Source organism: Heptranchias perlo, unplaced genomic scaffold (assembly GCF_035084215.1).
Source record: "Heptranchias perlo isolate sHepPer1 unplaced genomic scaffold, sHepPer1.hap1 HAP1_SCAFFOLD_133, whole genome shotgun sequence".
In the NCBI taxonomy this organism is placed as follows: Eukaryota; Metazoa; Chordata; class Chondrichthyes; order Hexanchiformes; family Hexanchidae; genus Heptranchias; species Heptranchias perlo.
This window is the reverse complement of record NW_027138569.1, coordinates 253,521-276,037: the sequence shown is the minus strand read 5'-3', so window position 1 is coordinate 276,037 and position 22,517 is coordinate 253,521. Positions and strand designations below refer to the sequence as shown.

The following is a 22,517-nucleotide window of genomic DNA, read 5'->3' as shown; positions in this document are numbered from 1 at the left end:
CACGTTGCCCCCTGTATGCTCCCTCCAATTTCTGAAATACTCTTTATGCTAATGCTGTTTGACTTTCCCAGTCCTCTATGCACCTTGTTTCTCCTCTCTAATTCTTTATCCTTGTGCCCCTCCTCCTGCCAATTTAGTTTAAATCCTCACCCACAGCACCAGTTAAACACTTCACGAGAACATTGGTCCGATACCCATCAGCACGTGGCGTTGGGAGTAATCCATGGATTATCACACATGAGGTGCCGCTCTTTAACTTCCTCCCTCGCTCCTGAAACTCTGTGTGCAGGACCTCAACCCCATTCCTTCCCATATCATTGATTGCAACATGGACCACGACTTCTGGCTGTTCCCCTTCCCCGACGCATAATCTTCTGCAACCACTCCCTGACGTCCATTACCCTGGGACCGGGGAGACAGCACTCTGCAGGACTCATGTCGGCGGTTGCAGAAACGCCTGACTATCCCACTGACTATCAATCACCTATCATTTGTGTGCATTTCTCCACATGGCTGTGCCCCCCCACCCCACCACTGTGTAGTCCTTTGCCCCACGGTGCCGTGGATGTGCTCTAGATTGGATTCCCCTAGTTGGCGTCACCATCACTGGTATTCAGCACTGAAACCGGTCCGTGAGCGCCACACTCCAGGAGGATTCCTGACCTGCCTGCCTCTTCCTACCCTGTCGGATGGCCACCCACTTACTATCCTCCTGAACTCTCTGTAGCTGTGGGGTGACCACCTCGGGAAACGTGCGATTCAGGAAATTCGAAGCCTCCCGTATGCCCCGCAGTGAAACCAGCAACACAAAGCTCGAACTTGAGCACTCGAGAGAAAAGTGCCATGATATTACGCAGAGGCATGAGGAGAAAAGACGCAGGTAGAATCATAGAATCATAGAAAGAATCAAATAAATGTTGCAGCATCGAAGGAGGACATTCAGCCCATCGTGTCTGTGCTGGCTCATTGAAAGAGCGATCCAATTCGCCCCACTCTCCTCCACTTAGCCCATAACCCTGCAAATTCATCTTATCCAATTCCATATTGAAAGTAACTATTGAATCTGCTTCCACCACCTTTCAGGCAGTGAATTCCAGATCATAACAACATGGATAGGAAGTTGGGTCAAGGCCAGAAAACAGAGAGTGGAGTTGGAACTATTGCACTTCTCAATATCAGGAAATGTGTAACAGGACATCAAATATTCTCCTCTTATCCCGGAGAGATGAAGGACTCCACACACTGTGTGTTTGACGCAAAGCTGATTTATTTGACCGATATCATAATATTAAACTCTAGCCCAGTTATTGGGGTTCTTAACATCAGCAGATCCATAGCCCAACTGCCAGAATGCACATGATTCAATCTTGAATGTGATTGACAGCAACAATAAAAGCAGAATCCAACCCCTGCAGTCACATGTCAACTGGCTGTGCAGAGACGTGGGATGAATGAATGAATTTCTTCCCACACCCGGAGCAGGTGAACGGCCTCTCCCCAGTTTTAGCTCTCTTGTGTTTCACTAGGTGGGATGACTGAGTGAATCTCTTCTCATACATGGAGCAGGTAAACAGCCTCTCCCCAGTGTGACTGCGTTGATGATGAGTTTCCAGCTCACATGGTTAATTGAATCCATTCCCGCAGACCCCACATTTCCACGGCTTCTCCGTGGTCCGGCTGTCCCTGTAATTCTACAGGTCGGACAATCGGTTGAAGCCTCGTCCACACACAGAACACGTGTACGGCTTCTCCCCGCTGTGAATGGTGTGATGATTTATCCGGCTCTGTAACTGGTTGAAGCTCTTCCCACAGTCAGTGCACTGGAACACTCTCACTCGGGTTTTTGTCTCCGTGCTTTTCTAGTCACACTGATGTTTGAAACATTTTCACACAGACAGAACAGAGAAACATTTGTTCTTCCACATTCAAAGGCCGATGATATTCAGGTCCTGATGAATCGAGTGCCTCTGTCAGAGCTTGATGTGATGTTTGGTTTAAGTTTCCCGTCTGCAAATCCTCCCCTTCTAATACCCTGTCATCACTGTAAATACAGGATAGCAATTCAGAACACAGAATTCTAGTTTCTATGGAACATGTTTCCTCTCTTGTTCCCCCAAAGCTGTAAATCCCCGTCCCACACACTCTCCCTCCTCCCTGTGCTGAAATCCAAACCTATCGCACCATCTCCAACATTCCTCTCTTCCACTCCCAGTTCTGTCCCTCGCTCTACTCTGGTTGGGTTCAGTTCTACACCCACTGTGTGCAGAGTGAGAATACAATAAATGTGTGACTGATTTTCTCTCCAGGTTACTGGGAAGCAGAAGCCCCGCCCACTCTTTGTTCCTGGTTACTGGGACCCTTATGCCCTGCCTAATATTTGTTCCTGGTCACTGGAACTCTGAAACCCTGCTTACTATTTGTTCCTGGTCACTGGGACCCTGAAGCCCTGCCTACTATTTGTTCCTGGTTCCTGGGACTCTGAAACCCTGCCCACTATTTGTTCCTAGTCACTGGGACCCTGAAACCCTGCCTACTATTTGTTCCTGGTCACTGGGGCCTTGCAACCTTGCCTAATATTTGTTCCTGGTCACTGGGTCTCTGAAACCCTGCCCACTATTTGTCCCTGGTCACTGGGACTCCGAAACCCTGCCCACTATTTGTTCCTAGTCACTGGGACCCTGAAACCCTGCCTACTATTTGTTCCTGGTCACTGGGACAGTGAAACCCTGCCCACTATTTGTTCCTAGTCACTGGAACCCTGAAACCCTGCCACTATTTGTTCCTGGTCACTGGGACATTGAAACCCTGCCTAATATGTGTTCCTGGTCACTGGGAGCCTGAAACCTTGCCTACTATTTGTTCATGGTCACTGGGGCATTGAAACCCTGCCTACTATTTGTTCCCAGTCACTGGGACCCTGAAACCCTGCCTACTATTTGTTCCTGGTCACTGGGGCCCTGCAACCTTGCCTAATATTTGTTCCTGGTCACTGGGTCTCTGAAACCCTGCCCACTATTTGTCCCTGGTCACTGGGACTCCAAAACCCTGCCCACTATTTGTTCCTAATCACTGGGACCCTGAAACCCTGCCTACTATTTGTTCCTGGTCACTGGGACAGTGAAACCCTGCCCACTATTTGTTCCTAGTCACTGGAACCCTGAAACCCTGCCACTATTTGTTCCTGGTCACTGGGACATTGAAACCCTGCCTAATATGTGTTCCTGGTCACTGGGACCCTGAAACCCTGCCTACTATTTGTTCCTGGTCACTGGGGCATTGAAACCCTGCCCACTATTTGTTCCCAGTCACTGGAACCCTGAAACCCTGCCACTATTTGTTCCTGGTCACTGGGACTCCGAAACCCTGCCTACTATTTGTTCCTGGTCACTGAGACAGTGAAACCCTGCCCACTATTTGTTCCTAGTCACTGGAACCCTGAAACCCTGCCACTATTTGTTCCTGGTCACTGGAACATTGAAACCCTGCCTAATATGTGTTCCTGGTCACTGGGAGCCTGAAACCTTGCCTACTATTTGTTCATGGTCACTGGGGCATTGAAACCCTGCCTACTATTTGTTCCCAGTCACTGGGACCCTGAAACCCTGCCTACTATTTGTTCCTGGTCACTGGGGCCCTGCAACCTTGCCTAATATTTGTTCCTGGTCACTGGGTCTCTGAAACCCTGCCCACTATTTGTCCCTGGTCACTGGGACTCCAAAACCCTGCCCACTATTTGTTCCTAATCACTGGGACCCTGAAACCCTGCCTACTATTTGTTCCTGGTCACTGGGACAGTGAAACCCTGCCCACTATTTGTTCCTAGTCACTGGAACCCTGAAACCCTGCCACTATTTGTTCCTGGTCACTGGGACATTGAAACCCTGCCTAATATGTGTTCCTGGTCACTGGGACCCTGAAACCCTGCCTACTATTTGTTCCTGGTCACTGGGGCATTGAAACCCTGCCCACTATTTGTTCCCAGTCACTGGAACCCTGAAACCCTGCCACTATTTGTTCCTGGTCACTGGGACATTGAAACGCTGCCCGCTATTTGTTCCTAGTCACTGGGACCTTGAAACCCTGCCACAATTTATTCCTCGTCACTGAGACCCTGAAACCCTGCCCACTATTTGCGCCAGGTCATTGGGACCCTGAAACCCTGCCTACTATTTGTTCCTGCTCACTGGGACACTGAAACTCTGCCCACAATTTGTTCCCGGTCACTGGGACCCTGAAGCCCTGCCTAATATGTGTTCCTGGTCACTGGGACTCTGAAACCCTGCCCACTATTTGTTCCTGTTCACTGCGACACTGAATCCCTGCCCACTATTTGTTCCTGGTCACTGGGACACTGAAACCCTGCCCACTATTTGCTGCTGGTCACTGGGACACTGAAAAACTGCCCACTATTTGATCCGAGCCACTATGACTCTGAAGCCCCGCCCATTCTGTGTTCCTGGTTACTGGGACCCTGAAACCCCGCCCATACTTTGTTCATGGTCACTGGGACACTGAAGGCCCTACTACTCTTTGTTCCTGGTCACTGGGGCCCTGAAACACCGCCCGTACTTTGTTTCTGGTCGGTGGGGCCCTGAAGCCTCGCCCACTATTTGTTGCGGTTCACTGGGAGCCGAAATCACCGCCCACTATTTGTTCCTGGTCACTGGGGCGCTGAAGCCTCGCATACTCTTTGTTTTATTTTTATTCGTTCATGGGATGTGGGCGTCACTGGCAAGACCAGCATTTATTTTCCATCCCTAATTGCCCTTGAGAACGTGGTGGTGAGCCGCCTTCTTGAACTGCTGCAGTCCGTGTGGTGAAGGTTCTCCCACAGTGCTGTTAGGAAGGGAGTTCCAGGATTTTGACCCCGCGACGTTGAAGGAACGGCGATATATTTCCAAGTCGGGAGGGTGTGTGACTTGGAGGGGAACGTGCAGGTGGTGTTGTTCCCATGTGCCTTATGCCCTCGTCCTTCTAGGTGGTAGAGGTCGTGCGTTTGGGAGGTGCTGTCGAAGAAGCCTTGGCGAATTGCTGCAGTGCATCCTGTGGATGGTACACACTGCAGCCACGGTGCGCTGATGGTGGAGGGAGTGAATGTTTCGGGTGGTGGATGGGGTGCCAATCAAGCGGGCTGCTTTGTCCTGGATGGTGTCGAGCTTCTTGAGTGTTGTTGGAGTTGCACTCATCCAGTCAAGTGGAGAGTATTCCATCACACTCCTGAGTTGACCTTGTAGATGGTGGAAAGGCTTTGGAGACTCAGGACGTGAGTCACTTGCCGCAGAATAGCCGGACTCTAACCTGCTCTTGTAGCCACAGTATTTATATGGCTGGTCCAGTTAAGTTTCTGGTCAATGATGACCCTAGTATGCTGATGGTAGGGGATTCGGTGATGGTAGTGCTCTTGAATGTCAAGGGGAGTTGGTTAGACTCTCTCTTGTTGGAGATGGTCATTGCCTGGCACTTGTCTGGCGCGAATGTTTCTTGCCACTTATGAGCCCAAGCCTGGATGTTGTCCAGTTCTTGCTGCATGCGGACACGGTCTGCTTCATTATGTCAGGGGCTGCAAAGGGAACTGAATATTGTGCAATCATCAGCGAACATCCCCATTTCTGACCTTATGATGCAGTGAAGGTCATTGATGAAGCAACTGTGGGAGAACCTTCAGCACATGGACTGCAGCAGTTGACGAAGGCGGATCACCACCCCCTTCTCAAGGCAATTGGGGATGGGCAATAAATGCTGGCCTTGCCAGTGACGCACACATCTCATGAACGAATATAAAAATGCTAAAGATGGTTGGGCCTATGATATTGCTTTGAGGAACTCCTGCAGCCATGTCCTGGGGCTGAGATGATTGGCCTCCAACAACCACTACCATCTCCATTTGTGCTTGTTATGACTCCAGCCACTGGAGAGTTCTCCCCCGATTCCTATTGATTTCAATTTTACTGGGTTGCTTTGTGCCACATTCAGTCAAATGCTGCCTTGATGTCAAGGGCAGTCACTCTCACTTCACCTTCCCGGTCACTGGAACCATGAAGCCCCGACCAGGCTTTGTTGCTGCTCACTGGGACCCGGAACCCTAGCCCATAATTTGTTCCTGGCCACTGGGACCCTAAAGCCACGACCCGGCTTTGTTCCTGCTCACAGTGACCCGGCCCCCACCGCCCCCCCCCCCCCCCCGCCCCCCCGCCTCCCATAACTTGTTCCTGGTTAGTGGGACACTGAAACCTCCCAAGTCTTCGTTCCTGTTTTCTCGGACCCTTAAGCCCCGACCACGCTTTGCTTCTGATCACTGAAATCCGGAAGCCTCGCCCAAACTTTACTCCTGGTCACTGAGACCCTGAATCCGCGCCCACTCCTTGTTCCTGCAGCAAGTGGGCCGCACATGCGCCGTGCTGATCACTGAACTGTTCCCAACTTCCTCTTCCAAGATGGCGGCTGGTTATCTGGTATACCGGTGCCATCACATGGGAGAGATCATCGCAGATGCCGCCCTCTGGACACGCACGGGTTCCGTGTGCTCAGGGTCCTCAGACCCACAGTCGTGTTTCCGAAGAGTGTGTCTCCACCCCTCGGGGTTTGCATTGATCCCTGACCCTCGCTCTCTATCTCCACCTCTCGGGGTTTGCATTGATCCCCGACCCTCGCTCACTATCTCCACCCCTCGGGATTTGCATTGATCCCCGACCCTCGCTCACTATCTCCACCCCTCGGGATTTGCATTGATCCCCGACCCTCGCTCACCATCTCCACCTCTCGGGGTTTAAAATGATCCCCGACCCTCGCTCTCTATCTCCACCTCTCGGGGTTTGCATTGATCCCCGACCCTCGCTCACTATCTCCACCTCTCGGGGTTTGCATTGATCCCCGACCCTCGCTCACTATCTCCACCCCTCGGGATTTGCATTGATCCCCGACCCTCGCTCACTATCTCCACCCCTCGGGATTTGCATTGATCCCCGACCCTCGCTCACTATCTCCACCTCTCGGGGTTTAAAATGATCCCCGACCCTCGCTCACTATCTCCACCTCTCGGGGTGTCAAATGATCCCCGGCCCTCGCTCGCTGTCTCCACCCCCGTGGTTTGTATCAATCCCCGGCCCTCGCTCTCTATCTCCCCACCCCGCCCCACCCCGCCGTGGTTTGTATCGATCCCCGGTCCTCGATCTCTGTCTGCACCCCCTTCCAACATTGCAACTGGCAACAAACATATACTGAGCCTGCGCGCTGGGTTACACTGGTAAGAATAGGCCGTTTTCCAGCTCCCGGGTATTCTGGGTACTAGCACCTGCCATTGAGATCCCGAATTCCTGATTGAAATTTACCGTGGCGAGAAGCGGGTTTTCAGCGCCGAGTGAAGAGGCGACACTAAACATTCCTGCTGAGTGTTTGCAGAGTTTTCTCTTTTTATTTAACACTAAACAGTAAACGGAGGCCCGGAGCCGACCCGCCGCCCTGTCCCCTATCAGAAACCTGAGACGCGGAGCGACCCGCCGCCCTGTCCCCTATCGGAAACCTGAGACCCGGAGCGACACGCCGCCCTGTCCCCTGTCAGAAACCTGACACCCAGAGCGATCCGCCGCCCTGTCTCCTATCGGAAACCTGAGACCCGGAGCGACCCGCCGCTCTTTCCCCTATCAGAAAACCTGAGACCCGGAGTGACCCGCCGCCTGAGCCCTTTATTTCAATTGGCAAATTGAAAATTCGATTGTTACCGATTCTGTTGCTTGGCCGGAGTTCAGTTCTGGGGCCTCAGTTCCACCCACCGACGCCCCCTCCCCCCCAAATCAAACTTGGCGGGTGTAGATGATTGACATTAGTTCATTACAAATAGGAAGCGCGGAGATGGACTGGAGTCCGATAGTCTGTTCATGGTCCACTCACAGTAGGGAGGGGGCGGGATTCTGCTGACCAGTGCGTTGGATCCAAACCCAGTGTCTCTTTGTCTCAAACACGAAAGGAGACGGGCCGGGGATGTTTATTCATTTATCTTTTAAATAAAGGATTATTTTTCAAAATATTAATTATTGAAAAAGAACGACGTTTTTAAAAACAAATGAAAAAGGCAACAGTGTGGTGAGCCAGAATATTATAGTTTTTATAAATAAATGTGTTGGATTTTCTGGAGTTTTATTATTAATTTTATACAAAAGAAAATGTTGTCGCGAGGAAGGGTCGGCACTTAAAGGGATAGTGCGCCCTCTATTACTGTGCGGTCGCCAGTTAAAGGAACAGACACTGTTACCTTTCCCGCTCACCTCCAGCTGTACGCCCACTGATACTCTGCACGTCGAACACCTCCTGGGATCACTTCCTATCCCATACTGTCCCGAAGGCGGACATTGAATGTCGATGCTTCAAGCTGTCTCCACCTGGTCTGCAACTCAATTTCTTCCCACCACAGGACTCAGACATCCACCTTGGACTCTCTCAGACTGTCTCCTTCCTTTTCTTAAATTTCCGACCAGGCTATAAGTTCGGTTGGAAATTGAAATCAATGAACTTGCCCTCTCTCCTCGGAAATCACTGGCCTCCTGTCCTCCATTAACCTCTCGCTCCATATAAAATCCATATTCACGGCAACATGCTTGACCTTGTCATCTTATGTGGCATTTCTATTCCCATTGTCTCGATCACAGATAAGCCATCTCCACTACTTCCTTGTATCCCTCATGACCCATCGTCATAACTCAATTCTTCCCATATTCTGTCCAATCTCCCGAGAATGCACTCTGTGTTCTCTGATACGCTTGATAAATCAGGGCTTTATTAAACTGTGTTGACGATATTCGCTAAAGTGTAAACTTCATCCAAGCACAGTTGGTAAAATGACCAAAAACTACAGGTTGTAGTCAATCTTTTACAAGAAACAAGAAATGATAGTACAAAAAAAAACTGGTAGCATATATCCCAGTGACAATAATTCCACAGGTTGCTCTTTAATTGGTTCTTTGACCTTGAAAGTTCGAAGTGACTCACTGCTGCGAGGATTACAATTGGAGACAAATGACGCCCTCCCATGGTGGACACTGCACGGTGCAGTGGTTCCAGTAAGGTGGAAATGTCGCCGTCCGCTGGTGGACACTGCACGGTGCAGTGATTCTATTTAAAGCGGAAATAATTGTTACAATTAAAGAACAATTACCAGTCATCTTTAAACTCGAATCTTAATCCTGCCGTTTCAGTGAAACAGACCACGGTTTTGCTCCAATCTCTGATTTGAGAACACGTTCGCAGCATTCACCATTGTTCTTCCCGGCTTTGAACACAGGTGTAAAGGAATCTTCTTTTCCCTGTCCATGAGCTCTGAACCACGGAAGAGAGCAGCTCGGACACATTTCTTAGACGCATCAAGATTGACCCCCAAGGCGACTTTGCTGTCAGTAAAGAGAGACAAGAAAGACGAAAATCCCGTTTGCCCCTCTCAGTGTGGCCCTAAAGGACTGTGTCCAGGGTAAAGTTCTGTTCCCACCGTAAAATCCTTCCCCCGGATCGTCCTTTCTGAGCTCCAGTTAGGTGATGCTGAACACTCAGGTGGGAAATACCAAAATCTACAAGAACGTTTTTAAAACAACGCTGATTTACTTTACATTTATCCAGAATATTAAACCCCAGCCCAGTTACATGGGTTAGTAACATAACCAGAAACAAGCTTCATCTATCAGAATGAACATGGTTCAGCCCTCGAGGTGATTTCAGCAATAACAGCAGAATCCAACCCCTGCAGTCATAAGTGAACTCGCTGGTGCTTCAGTAGTTTGGATGAATTAGTGATTCCTTCCCACACATGGAGCAGACGAACGGTCTATCCTCAGTTTGAACTCGCTGGTGAGTAAGCAGATGGGATGACAGAGTGAATCCTTTTCAACACATGGAACATTTGAACGATCTCCCCCAGTGTGACTACGTCGATGAGTTTCCAGCTGGGACTGGTCATTGAATCCCTTCCCACAGGCCCACAGTTCCACGGTTTCTCCATGGTGCGGGTGTCCATGTGTCTCTCCAGGTTGGACGATCAGCTGAAGTCTCGCCCACGCACAGAACACGTGCACGGTTTCACCCCGCTGTGAATGGTGCGATGTTTTTTAAGGCTCTGTGACTGGTTCAATCTCTTCCCCCAGTCAGTGCACTGGAACACTCTCACTCGGGTGTGTGTGTCTCGGTGCTTTTCCAGTCACACTGATGTTTGAAATCTCTTCCCACAGACAGACCAGACAAACAATTCTCCTTCCACATTCAAAGGCCGCTAATATTCAGGTCCTGATGAATGGAGACACTCTGTCAGAGCTTGAGGTGATGTTTCGTTTGAGTTTCCCGTCTTCAAATCCTCCCCTTCTAATACCCTGCAAATGGAGTTTACAAACGTCATCACTGTAAATAGAGGATAAAAATTCAGAACAGAAAATTCTAGTATCTATGGAACATTCTTTCCTCTCCTTTTCCCCCAAAGCTGTAAATCCCTGTCTTCTGTCACTGCAAAAATTCTGAAATGTTTCCAAATGAAACAAGGGAGTTAAACGGATCTTTAAGAAAAATCAGAGTTTTTGGAGGCACTGAGATCTCAAAATTCTAGCTCTCTCCCCATAAACCTGCATCCATCAAACCCCATCCCATTCGCTTCCCATATCCCAAAATGAAGAAGTTTGAAGCCATTTCACCGAATACAGAAGGCGCCGACTGCTGACACGAAACATGTTACCACACATCACAGGCCGGTCGGTAACAGAGCACGCCCATCAACCGCCCCCGCCCATAACAGAGCCCCTCAACGACCCCCCACAACAGAGCCCGCCCAGCAATACCACCTCCCACCACAACAGAGTCCGCCTATCAACAACACCCCCACTACAACATAGCCCACTCCCCCCCCCCGACAACAGAACCCGCCCATCAATATCCCCTACTCCACAACAGAGCCCACACCCCGTCCCCACTACAGAGGCTGCCCTTCCCCCCATAACAGAGCTCGGCTATATTCCCCCTCAGAAATGAGCCCGCAAATGCTCCCCACACACACAGAGCCCGCCCTTCCTCCCACCTCACAATAAAGCTCGGCAATGATTCCACTCACAACAGAGCAAACCGATCCTCCCTCTACATTACAGAGCCCACCTGATCCTCCCTGCCCATCACTGAGCCCACCTGACCCACCCCGCACATCACGGAGCCCACCTGATCCTCCCCGCCTAATACAGAGCCCACCTGATCCTCCCCGCCCATTACAGAGCCCACTTGACCCTCCCCGCCCATCAGAGAGCCCACCTGACCCACCCCGCACATCACGGAGCCCACCTGATCCTCCCCGCCTAATACAGAGCCCACCTGATCCTCCCCGCCCATTACAGAGCCCACTTGACCCTCCCCGCCCATCAGAGAGCCCACCTGATCCACCCAGCATATTACAGAGCCCACCTGATCCTCCCCGCCTATTACAGAACCGACCTGATCTCCCCCGCCCATCAGAGAGCCCACCTGATCCTCCCCGCCTATTACAGAGCCCACATGATCCTCCCCGCCTATTACAGAACCGACCTGATCTCCCCCGCCCATCAGAGAGCCCACCTGATCCTCCCCGCCCATCAGAGAGCCCACCTGATCCTCCCCGCCTATTACAGAGCCCACTTGATCCTCCCCGCCTATTACAGAGCCCACCTGATCACCCCCGCCCATCAGAGAGCCCACCTGATCCTCCCCGCCTATTACAGAACCCACCAGATCCTCCCCTCCCAATACAGATCCCACCTGATCCTCTCCGCCCATCACAGAGCCCACCAGACCCTCCCCGCCCATTACAGAGACCATCTGATCCTCCCCGCCTTTTACAGAGCCCATCTGATCCTCCCTACCCATTACAGTGCCCGCCTAATCCCCCTTGTCATTTACAGAGCCGACCTGAACCTCCCTGTCCATTACAGAGCCCATCTGATCCTCCCCCTCCCCCATTGCAGACGACAGCACATCCTCTCTGCACATTTCAGCGCACCAGACACAACTATCCACCCCCCGACCCACAACAGATCCTATTTGATACTCCCTGTCCATTAAAGAGTCCTCCTGATCTCTCTCTCCATTTCAAAGCCCACCCAACCTCTCTGCCCTTTACAAAGCCCGTCTCAGGCTGGATTACCCAATCGACACTGACTGTATCTGTACTGACGTTGACCCAAACTCCTCATGGTTTCACTAAATAGCCCTTCGCCAGCGTCCTGTCCCACTAATTGTATCTGTACTGACGTTCATTCGGAAATGCGAAGTTATACAAAGGCTCACCGAGAATCCGTCTCGAATGGCCGCTAAAATAACCACAATCCCTTGTGTTTCAGGAACCCCCTTTTTAATTCATTCATTGGACGTGGGCGTCGCTGGCACGGCCAGCATTTATTGCAGGGAGTGGAGGGGAAGATGAATTTGTTGGTGACATCACGCTGGGGATTGTGGAAATGGCAGACGATGATACCTTGAATGTGGTGGCTGGTGAGGTGAAAGGTGAGGACAAGGGGGACCCTATCGTGCTTCTGGGAGGGAGGGGAAGAGGTGAGGGCAGAATGCAGGAAATGGGACAGATACGGTCGAGGGACCTGTCAACAACAGTGGAGGGGAATCCTCAGTTGAAAAAAAATAGTAACATCGGAAACATTGGAAGCTCCCAGTGATCCCACAGTGTCCCACCGACCCCATATTGTCCCAGTGATCCCACAGTGTCCCTGTGGTGCGACAATGCCCACAGTGATCCCACGATGAACAAAAAATGATCCCACAGTGACCCAGTGATCCCAAAGTGCTCCCAGTGATCGCACAGTTAACCAGATAAAGCGCACGTGAGCCCCATTGAGAGCAACCTCCGGTGGAGAGAAAGCCTCTTGTCTAAAGATTCGTCCTCCCAAATTTTCTCTTTCCACGTCTTCATGTTACAGCATTTACACAAAAATTCCTCTGAAGAGAGTTAGAATGAGAGAAAGGAATTGATTAAAATCAAAGCAAGGGATTAAAAAGGCACAGCAGGAGCCCAGATCGAACTCACACTCACTCACTCACGCACTCATTCCGTTACACAGGCAATCTCTCAGCAAACACCATTGACAAACGAAATCCCCATTTACAAAGCAGAGAATCTAAAGAGGAGAGAGAAAAGTTGGGAATGGGGAGAAAGAGAAAGACACTCAGTACAGCCTGAAGAGCACATGTTGCTTCTCTCTGCAATTGAAGTTTGCAGGTTTTTTTCTCCTGCTTTGCCACGCACTCACAAACTCCCCCTTAAACGTGCCGGTCTGTCTGTCTGTCCTTGTTAGCGTTTGCTGCAGAATCCAAACGGTCCCTGTGTTCGTTTTCCCTTCTGTTCGTGGAGAAGGGAATAAAACGCCTGTAGTTTGTGGTCAACTTCCAATTTGTGGCTTTTTCCAATTAGCCAACGTGTTAAAACAAATTCTAGACATTCAGAGGTGGCAAAACAATGAATATTTTTTAAAAATCAAATCCACAGCAAGATCCCTCACTTAGTTTCAGGCTCAGTCTCTCACTAACATTCAGTTACACAGAAACAAATCCCAGTTTATAAGGCAGATGGTTCTAAAGTGTGAAAGATTGGGAAATGACCTTGATAGACAAAAATAACCTGTATTTAAACATTAAAACCAGTACTACAACAAGCCCCCATTCGGACTGTGGGGAAAGAGCAGAGGACGAAACTGGACTAATTGGATTGTCCATTAAAGGAGCCAGCACACGCATAATGGACCGAATGACCTCCTCCTGTGCCGTAACTACGATGATATTGTGAACAACAGCTTCACTGCCCTGAACTGGAAACAACATGGCCGGCTGCACGGAGGCAATTTATTGAGGGACAAGTGGCCATGTTAAAAAAAGTGTTATCATGAAGTTTAAACAAAATAGCCGCCCTGAATATGAAACAAAATGGCCGCCAGTGAGGCAGCCGTCTTACTGATGGGTGAAGCGGCCACCTAACTGAGGGACAAGGCGGATGCTTGTTGTGTTGAGAGACACGAAGAAGGTTCATTTGCTGCTCCTGTGAAATCACAGTTCCACTCTAGTTAAAGATACAAACTGAGTGAGACTGGAACTAGTTGCTGTTAAACATAAGTGCAGTCGTGCAGTGAGGGAATTAAACAAGAAAGGGTGAATTTCTGCAAAGAAAATGTACAATTAACATTTGGTTATTTGAACATAATGCTTACGGAGAAGGAGAGACCAGTCATTCAGAGGAAAGGTCAAATTACTCATTTTATGTAAAGAATGTCGTTGTAGCTTTTATTGAATAAATCAGATTAAAGTTGGACTCAATCTAAATATAGCTCTGATCTGGGATTTAGTTTATTTCTCCAAAGTTCATATTTTTCTTTAAGCTGAAACAATAACAATATTTGTAAAGTAACAGAGCAGGAGAGTGCTGCGGGGTCCTGTCCAGTTAAGCAAATCTGTAGAAGGGTTAAGAGTACATTGTGATTTATTACAGAATCCAATAACTTATTGGGGGAGTTTCACATGGTACAAATGTAGGAATAAAAAAAAGGTGCAAAATGATTTTAGACTTCAATTTGCAAAAGGTTTAATTTTACATTTAACTTAATGAGCTATGTTGCCGAAAGAAACTTCAGGCATAAACCTTGGCTTTATGAAGAAAACAATCATTTATTATTGTTAGTAATACACTAGTAAAAATGACATTAGAATTTATCAACATCTTGGGTTTAAGACCGATTTAGAATTGCTTTAGCAACAATAAAAAAAACACATCCTGAATCCCCCAAATCCATAACCGTTTGGAAATCAAATGTGCACCTTAAACTAACCCCATAACGAAAGTGATATGCTCATGGTTGGCTCAAGCTTGCTGGGAAGGTTGCAGATATTTTTTGATTGATACGGTAGTTGTGTAGCGTGCATTTCTCATGTAGTCAGGTCACCTGCTTCACAGGCAATCTGTAAACCTGCATCGAGGCACCAAGCTGTGTGTTAGTGAGTATAATGAACAGTTCAGCTGAGGTGGTGCTGCCAGGAAGCGAAATGTGAGGATGGGACAGTCGTGGTGGATCTGTGTCTCTCCCCACTCAACTTCTGTGCAGCTTATAAAATCCGTTTGAATACAGAACCACGCCTCTGGGACGATGACTTGTCAACAATACGTTCTTACAAATGCAACCCACGATTGATTGACACCAAATTTGTTTTCTCTCAATGTCCACAACTTAACGAAATTAAGTCCGCAGGTGTTCTAACGACCTCTAGCCCCCCCCCCCCCCTGGAATCGTTCTTGTTGACATGGTGATCTATCCTCCGCTGTGTGATCTTCTTTTACAATGTGTCATTAACAATCCGATTAACAGTCCTTCCACCTTTTAAAAGTCATTTACCTTCAGACGTGCTGAAGCCGATTTAATATCAGGCTTTCGTTTATCGGAAGAATGTTTGCCTCACAGAGCAGCTGCGAATCTCCCACAGAAAATAATGGTCAGGGTCAGGTAAATAAGACTGAGTGATTTTATTGTGCAGCCTCCAGGTATCACCTTTCGAACTGTCAAAATTAAATCCATAAAAATGTAACCCCAGAACAGACATGAACTGTCTGGCCTCCTTCATCTGTTGCTGTTCTGCTAGTCAGCACCCTCACACTCCAGGCTGATCATACAGTTTATTTGGCTATTCAATGGTTTCTGCCTCTACCTTGTGTCACGTTTTATCTTTGTTCATGTTTCTACGTGTCTGTCCTCTGTGTATATCGTTTATCTCTGTTTATCTCCTGTGTGTTTTTCAATCTTGTTTTTTACATTTCTACTTTAATTTCTGTCTCTCTGGTGCTGTTTGTATCTCTATCTTTTTCTTCCTGTTATTCTTGGCTTTTTTCTATGCGCCTCTCTCTCTGTCTGCATGACGCTGCCTATCTTCTCTCTTTGCCTTCTCTGTCTCTTTTTCACATCAGCTTCCCTGCCCCTTTCCCTCGTTGTCTCTCCCTCTCTCTGACTTCATCCGTCTTTTTTTCTTTCCACCTCTCTCTCCGTATCCTTCTCTCTCTTTTTATTCCCTCTGTCGATCTCGCTCTTTGTTTCTCTCTGTGTATCTACTTTTCCGTTTTCCTTTTCTCTACCTCGTTCTTCCTTCTCCCTTTTTTCATCCGTCTTTATTTCATTCTGTTTATGTCCCACTCTCTCCAGCTCTGTTTCTGTCTACTTCTTTCTTTCTGTTGCGAGTTGACTTCCCGATCTCTTCTTTTCATCTGGTTCTGTACTTCATTCCATTTCTTTCAATCTCAGTTTGAATTGTCGTATTTCTCCTCCTCTCTTCTGTTTTCTATTTTCTCCTTGCTTTCTAGTCCTCTTTCTTTCTCTCTCTCATTGTCTTACTTCATGTCTGACCCTATCCTCCTCTGCCTCTCTATCAGTCTCTGGTTATTTTGAATTGATTTCTTCTGTCTATTTATCTCTCCGATTCTAGCACGTTGTAATTCCTCGTCAGTGTATCTTTCTCTGGTTCCATTCATGAGTGCGTTCTCTCTCTCTCTGCCACATATATATATATATATATATAATATATCTCCGCTTTTTTTCTTCCTTTATTTTTCTCTCTTGTCTTAATAAATCTCCTTATTTTTCTCCATCTCTGCCCCTCTTTGATTCGATCTCACTCACACAGATTGCCCCACCCCTCCGCCTTTTATGTGAATCTGTCTTACTTTTCTTTGTATTTTGATCATTATATTTCTTTTGTCGTTGTGTTCTCTCTCCGTGTCTTTCTATTTAAATTTTTGTCTCTCTCCATATCACTTCTTTTCTCTGGCCCACGTGCTGCCTTCCCTCTGTTTCTTCACTTCATGCTTTTTCCTTTCTGTGTTTATTTCTGACTATCGTTGTTTGTTTCTCCGGCAATATCTCTCTCTGTCTTTATGTCTTTCTAGTGGTCTCTCATGTTTTTTTTTCTGTCTTTACCTTTCTCCTCCTTAGTCACTGATTATTATTATGCATTTTCATTCTCTTCCTTTCTGTCTCTCTCTTCCCTATTATCTCTCCCTCTATCTCTATATCTGTTTCTGACTTTGACTTTCCCATTCTCTCACTTTCACTTTCTGCCTGCCTGCTTTATTATGTCCCCTTGTGTAACTGTGTCTCCTCCTTTCCATGCCTCCCTCTCTTCCTTTCTTTCTCTTCCGCTCTCTCTCTCTCATACACACACACACACACAGGCACACACACACACACACACACACACACACACACACTCCAGAAGCAGCAGTGAATATCCTACAGGGGTAGTTCTATACAATTCAATTACATGATAATTGAAACAGAATTCAGGAGAACATGGACAGACTGGTGAAATGGGCAGACATTTGGCCGATTAAATTTAATGCTGAGAAGTGTGAAGTGACGCATTTTGGTAGGAAGAATGGGGAGAGGCAATATAAAACAAATGGTACAATTTTAAAAGTTTTGTAGGTACAGAATACTAAAGGTTTAGGTACACACAACTTTGAAGGCGGCAGGACAGATTGATAAGTCTCATTAAAAAGCATTGGCTTTATAAATAGAGACATAGAGTATAAAAACAAGGAATTTATGCTAAACCTTCATCAATCACCCGATATGCCTCATTCTGGGCACCACACTTTAGGAAAGACGTCAGGTTCTTCAAGGGGCTGCAGGAGATACATACAAGAATGGTACTAGGCATGAGGAACTGCTTTTATGTGGAGAAAGTGGAGACGCTGGGATTGTTCTCCGCAGAGCAGGGAACGTTAGGGAGAGATTTAATGGAGCTGTTCAATATTCTGAGGGATTTTGATGGAATAAATAGGGAGAAACTGTTTCCATTGGTCCGAGAGGCGGTTATCAATTTTCACAGATTTAAGATAATAGGCAAAAAAACCAAGGGGAGATGAGGAGGCTTTATTCTACGCAGCGAGTTGTTAGGATCTGGAAAGAACTGCTTGAAAGGGTGGTGGAAGCAGGTTCAATAGTAAATTTAAAAAGGGAATTGGATACATACTCGAATGGGAGAAAATTGCAGGGATATGGGAATAGAGTAGGGGTGTGGGACTAATTGGATATGTCTTTCAAAGAGCCGGCACCGGCACGATGGGCCAAATGGCCTCCTTCTGCGCTGTAAGATTCTATGATTCCATTTATGTGATCACTACGGGAGGAATGTTCGACGGCCGGAGATCAAGAAAGTTCATTCCCATAAGTCAGGTGAGAAATGTTGGTCGGGATAAATTTAAACCCATAATTATAGAGAGGGAATTACATATAGGGGGATTATAAAATGATTATATTTTGAAGCATTATACGGCACCTGCAACTGACCATTTCACTAGTGGTCTCCATACCCAACGCTCTGGTTGTCTCTCTCTCCTTCTCATGCTCTGTTTTACTCTCTCGGCTTACCTCTTTCTCTGCCACCGCTCCCACTATCTCTCTGTTTCTTGGTCTTTCTCTCTCTCCCTCTCAGTCTGGCTCTCTTTTTCCCTGTTTTCTCTTTTTTTTTGGTTATGGTGTGTTCATGTGCAGTAAACCAAAAAAAAAATAAGCGTCAAATTATAATTTTATAATATCGGTCCTGTTTTCTCTTCTTGTTTCACTCTGTCTTTCTTTCTCTCTGTATGTGTGTCTCTCTCTTTTTTCACTCTCTGTCCCTCTGTCTCTCTGCCTCTCCCTCTCTCTCTATCTCCGTCTCTCCCTCTACCCCCGTCTCTCTCTCTATCTATCACTCTCTTTCTCTCTATGCCTCTGCAACTGTCTCTCTTTCTGTCTCGCGATCCCTCAGTCTCTCGAGTCTCTCTCGCTTTCTCCCTGTCACTCCCTGTCTCTCTCTCCCCCTGTCTCTCTGTGTCTCGATTCGTCTCTCTCTCTCTCTGTTTCTCTCTTTCCCTCTGTATATCTGTCTCTCTCACTTTCTCCCTCTCCCTCTCTCTGTCTCTCTATATCACCACTTACGTGGAGTGCACCGATTCCGATCAGGCCCACCGCAGCTACTTTGATTGCCAGATTTGCCCATTTTGAAGGGCGGTCATTTAGGATAAGTACATTTGAGCTGTTTAATGCTGCCATTTTGATCAACAATTCAAATGTTGTCTGCAAAGCAAATCCTGCCTCAATATATCAGATAATCAATAAAATATAACATCAGAATCCGATTTAAGATCATTTCATGGCTCTGTGCTGCTAATTTAAAATGTACTTTCCGTCCCCTGGGAAGTGTGGAGGATGGAGTCTGAAATGGGATTCAGTTCTCCTGCTTGAAACCCTTCAGCTCTTTCTATGATCTCACTAATTTAACAATTAGATTGAGTGGGTATTTTACCGCGTTCTTCAGCTCCTCTCTGAATTTAGTCTGGGTCAGGACATAAATACACGTGTTTGTGCAGGAACTGAGAAGCTGCAGCATAACTGATGTGTGTTCTGTGATATAAACAGGGTCAGTGTAGGAGTAATAATACCGAATGTCTGTTACTCGCAGATGAATGTAAAATGCAACCCGTGGCAACCATAACACAATAAAACTGCCCGATATACTGAAGAGCAAAATGATCGATTTCTTTCGGTTCTCCATCTCTGGATCCTTGTGATTCTCTCCATTGCTCCGGCTGCGGAATCCCCCGCGGACTCGACTGGAGATTAAAATACGTCTGACCGTCAGAGCATTGAGCAGCAAAATCAGACAGAACGGAAGGAAAGGAGTTAAAGTGAGGTGAAACATGTCAAATGCGGCCCATGCAGGGGAAGTAAGGTAGCTCAGTTTAAGCATGCAACCCCGGGGAACATTATGCTTTATAATTCCAGGTTCATATGTAAAGTACCAGGGGAGACTCTCTAAACAGCCCAGCACACTCACTGTTCCCAGAACCACAGCCGCCGTTTTCTCAGTGCAATATTTAATTTTCAGCTTCTCATAACAAATGGCCACAAATCGATCAAAGGTGAAAGCGACTGTTAACCAAACAGAAACAACCACGGTTGCATAACTCAAGAAAATAATAAAACTACACACGGGAGTAATGAACAGGAATGAACCTCGGAAATAAATCGTACCAATCCACCTCAATATCACACCAGCTGTAACGACCAGGAGATCGGCCACTGCCATTGCCAACAGATAGCGACTGATACATTTGGAGAGACCGCACTTTCCTCGGGACAGAATCGCAATCGCCACCAAGTTAACTGTAAGAGAGAGAGAAAAGAAAGCGGGGAAATTACTGATCAGACTTGGAGCCAAAGCAGCAGTTTGGGAGGATCTGGGGTGAAATTTCCCGCTTTCTTGCTGCATCGAACGGTGGAAACTAGTTCATTGAATTGGGCAGCGTTTCCGGGCAGAGAAATGAATTGGGAAATCGATACAGAAAGTGAACAAAGTGAGCACCGTGTCCACTGGAAGGGCCGAGTGAGGGTGCAGTGCCGGTAGTGAAGGAAGAAGGGGTTTTACCGAGTCGGAATAGAGCGCATTAAAGGCGGATTTGGCCTCTAGACGGACGGGAAATGGAGCGAATGTCGGGAAGATGAGGGGACAGGAAGATATGCGGCTGGTTTGTTGCTCTGGGTGAAGACAGCCGATAGAGGCTGGCAGTAAACGGGAAAGGCAGCTGGAGACCGAGCCAGTGAGTGAGATTGGGAAGCAGATAAGGAAAATAACATGTCGGAGCTGGAGGGGAGTCAGGAGCAGATGGTTTGGGAATGTTGATCAACTGAAGCAACTGATGAGGAGACAGATGATTCAATTGCAGTGAGAGGAGAGGCTGGGATTCACAGGGAGAGACTGCAGCAGAGCGTTAGAGGAAATCTAATCTTTAAGTCCCAATAACACAATCCAACTCGGAGAGTTAACAGTTCATTTCTGTGGTTATTGGTGTCAGGGAACATGTGTTGGGTAAAAAAATGTGTTAATTAACATTACTTTGTACATTCAATTAAAATTAAATTTAAAAGTATGAATTAAATCGACCTTGTTTTTTATTGAATCCTTCCGAGCTTCAAAACTGCAGTATCTGAATAATCCAATGCGATGACGAAATTACAGATTCTGTTCTTTAAGTAAATTTTAATTATGTTCAGAGATTTGTTGGGAAACAAGGAACATTCACGAAAACGGAGTGAGGACCTGACAGTGATATAAACATGAGGAGCGAGTCCGAGAATCAAAACTCGCCCAAACTGACAACATCATAATAACACCTTCAAGTTACACTCTCTATGTTTAAATGTACTAGAAGTTTCAACAGTTGATTCTGATAAATTATTCACACCACAGCCACTCGCTTTCCCTCTCAGTCGCCCTCTCTATCACTCACTCTACTCTCCTTCTCAACTTCATTTTCATATCCGATTAAATCCTATCATCCTGCCCTTGCATTCTGCTCACCATCCACTTGTTGCACCGATCCTATTCTCAGTGTCAGTTTGTTAAATAGTGATGCCTCTGTTGAACAGTTTAATGTTCCGACAGATCATTCAAGTCTCCACCTGTTCACCTACACTGTTCACTTCATCTACAAATCATGGAAAAGACAGATTCAAATGCCTCTTCCAGACAGATTTCACAATAATTGAGATTCCTTCTCCTGTAATTATAAAGTAAAGTGTTAGATGGTGGGATTGTTCAATTAACAAAATGCCAACATCATACTTATAATCTGCAGATAAAAAGAAGGGCTCTTGATTGCAACTGATACAGTGCAAACTGATGCAACATAACCTCAAAACTTTTCATTTTACAGTGAAGTCCAGTGACAGTCCGTGAATTTATCCACAGTGAAGCGGAGGAGGAGATGTGAAAGTGTCAGCAGCAAACTCAGTTCAGTAACCAGACATCTGAAGCGGCGTCAGATACACACATAATGAAATAATATTTCACAACAGTGATAACCAATAAATACAATTTAATCCCAGTTTAACTGAAGCATATTATTGGGGAGGGAGGATATTGCACTGCCTCCATGTAACACTGAGACGCTGAGCTGTCTCATAATCAATCACTGAAAACACATTAATGAAAAAATATTCCAGGACAGGATAGTTCCACAGCATTAAACTGTTAACAACTTCTGATGGTCTGATACCAGCTCTTTGCCCAGACACCTGATTCCAATACATTCAGTGGAGAATAACCCAGTCACAATGGTAGGGTTGGATACACAAAGGTCACTAAGGATATAATGTAACTATTACAAGACCGAACGTTTAGAATCTATGGACATACCATTACACAACATTCAGTACAGACAATTATCCAGTAACAACGCCACGGCTGGACATACAAAGGTCAATACAGATATAATGACACTCCTACACTACTGAAAGTGCAGAGAATTAACACATTCCTTCATTCAGTAGATAGAACAGAACAGGCGACTGTGTAAAACATGCAGGGAGAAAATAAATTGCTAAGTACAGCAGCAGAGTCATCAATTTACACCATTAACAGCTGAGGTAAACGGCTTACCCGGAACTCCGAAGGCTGCAAGAACAGGATAATAAATGCGTTCTATCTGTTGGATTACTTGATATCCC

At 46.9% G+C, this 22,517-nt stretch overlaps 1 long non-coding RNA gene across 5 annotated transcripts in view; it reads left to right on the top strand.

Annotated features, from left to right (window-relative positions):
- LOC137308533 (uncharacterized) overlaps window positions 1-21,870 on the top strand; it is an 85,754-nt gene extending 63,884 nt beyond the window's left edge. For 2 of the 5 annotated variants that reach the window (XR_010959568.1, XR_010959566.1), the window contains exons 4-5: window positions 12,327-12,489; window positions 19,471-20,906. This is a non-coding gene — a long non-coding RNA (uncharacterized lncRNA). Of the gene's footprint in view, window positions 1-12,326; window positions 12,490-13,638; window positions 14,268-19,470; window positions 20,907-21,724 lie in introns of those variants that run through there. The other 3 variants (XR_010959567.1, XR_010959570.1, XR_010959569.1) reach the window with 3 other exon arrangements.
- Window positions 21,871-22,517: the final 647 nt, after the last annotated feature.